The sequence below is a fragment of the Echinops telfairi genome, unplaced genomic scaffold (assembly GCF_000313985.2).
Source record: "Echinops telfairi isolate 266 unplaced genomic scaffold, ASM31398v2 ScPeMD7_7469;HRSCAF=8507_0, whole genome shotgun sequence".
In the NCBI taxonomy this organism is placed as follows: domain Eukaryota; kingdom Metazoa; phylum Chordata; class Mammalia; order Afrosoricida; family Tenrecidae; genus Echinops; species Echinops telfairi.
The window spans coordinates 78,709,804-78,711,666 of NW_022111372.1; the positions used below are offsets into that span (position 1 = coordinate 78,709,804).

A 1,863-nucleotide genomic window follows, 5' to 3' on the forward strand; every position below is an offset into this window, starting at 1 on the left:
GAGGGTGAGTCATCATACTGCCTTTGAGAATATGGACAATAAGCATATGAAGACTTCGAAGGCGAGGCTTTCTTCCTTGGCTCTGTTTTCCTGACTGGGTGAAGGAGACAGCCAAATCCAACTAGAAATAAAGAGGTGGACTCCACATTCCTTGTGTGCATGGTGTGGTTACCAAAAAGTTTCACTGCTTTTTGCTGAGTGCTTCATGTTTCATCCTGAGCACATTTGAGATCTGTCCCCACGGTAAGGAGTTAATGGCTGGACATATCACCTAGGGAGAGCAGAGAGTCCTGTGTGTCTTTTAGCCCTAATCATCATCTATTTCCAGCCCCCCCGCCCCTCGGGGGAGAGTGGGAACCCAGTCCCCCACTACCACAAATTATGCCGTCGAGTTTCCGGCATTTGGGGAAATCGCAGGGGTGAGCACAGCCGCCGTGCAGTGGATGAGCTTCACCCTGGGAAAACCACCTTCCCATCCGCCTCTATTTCTTAAGCGGGTGAGCTTCACCCTGGGAAAACCACCTTCCCATCCGCCTCTATTTCTTAAGCGGATTCCTTCATCTTCCCCTTTTCCTTCTCTTGGCCTTTTTCAATTTCCTCCTTGTGTCATTTCAATCGATAAAGAGAGCCTGATTGTATACTGAGATTCTTTAAATCCCTTCTAGGCAGTTCTCATCATATCCCTTAAATGGTTGGCGATCCCTTATTGGGGTTTGCTAACTCTGAACCCAGAAAACTTACTTACCTAACTTACCTTTTTTTCAGAATGGCAAGCTCCAAGTTACCCCTTTTTTTCTGTCCTCAGAAAAGCGCTGACTGGCCTTTTGTAAGGGACACTCACTCAATGAATGCACTTATCTTTGGGCACAGTGCTTGGACTTCATGAATAAAACAAGCAAAATATAGGATCTTATTTTATACTACAATATCATAGGTTAAAAATGCAAAGTGTTTGTTTTGACAGTAGCACATAAAACAGGTAATCCACTTCATTCATTTGTCCTCCAATATTTGTTGGGTGTCCTGGTAGTCTAGTGTTGAGCTGCTAACTGTAACATCAGCCATTCAAAACCACCCGCCACTCTTCGGGGGTCAGGTGGGGAGAATGGGTCTCTCTGCTCCCATAAAGAGTGACAGACTCAGACACTCACAGGGGCCTATCCACCCTGTCCTATAGGGCTACTCTGCGTCAGCCTCCACTCAGTGGCAGTGAGTTTCGTTTGGAATTTAGGGCAGCATGGTGGAAGGCAGACAGGCTCCGGAGTCAGAACAATTGAAATGTCAGCTTCATAAGTTTCCCTGTAAGTAGACACATTTAAACAGTACTAGGCCTCTAAGCTTCTGTTTCTTAATCGGTATAATAGAGTTAAAAGCAATACCTGTCTCAAAGAGGGATGAATGAAATAAGATATAGCCCATGTTTGGTGCAGAGTACACATGTGATTCATGCTATATACATTAACAAGCCATATGGACCAAGGATATAGGTACCTTTTTGTCATGGATCCTGGAGTAAGGGAGTTGGAGCAAAGGCTAAGGAAATACAGCCTCTAAGTACAATTTGAAGACAGTGTTACTAATTTTAAGTCTCTTTTCTCTAAATATTTGCTTGTTTATCTTTACTTCCATCTTTGCACTGCCCTAGGTCTTTTCATAGCTATTGAGCCCCATCTGTTCTCATTTATATTCGGCTGCTATTTGGAATATAAGTGTTAATTATCTCCTTAACACCTCACTGCTACTAATTCTGAGCACTCGGTGTTCTTGGTTTCCCTGGTTCACCATCTGCCCAGGGTCCCACACCACTTGTCTCCATGTTCTCGTCTGCTGTTTTGGTGGTTCTTAACGTTCCTTTGAAAGAAT

The 1,863-nt window shown here is 44.2% G+C and overlaps 1 non-coding gene across 1 annotated transcript; it reads right to left on the reverse strand.

The window, feature by feature from the left end:
- Positions 1-341: 341 nt before the first annotated feature.
- Positions 342-505, reverse strand: LOC115873687. Its single transcript, XR_004048572.1, has one exon. It is a non-coding gene; the product is annotated as a U1 spliceosomal RNA (small nuclear RNA).
- Between the last annotated feature and the right edge of the window lie 1,358 nt (positions 506-1,863).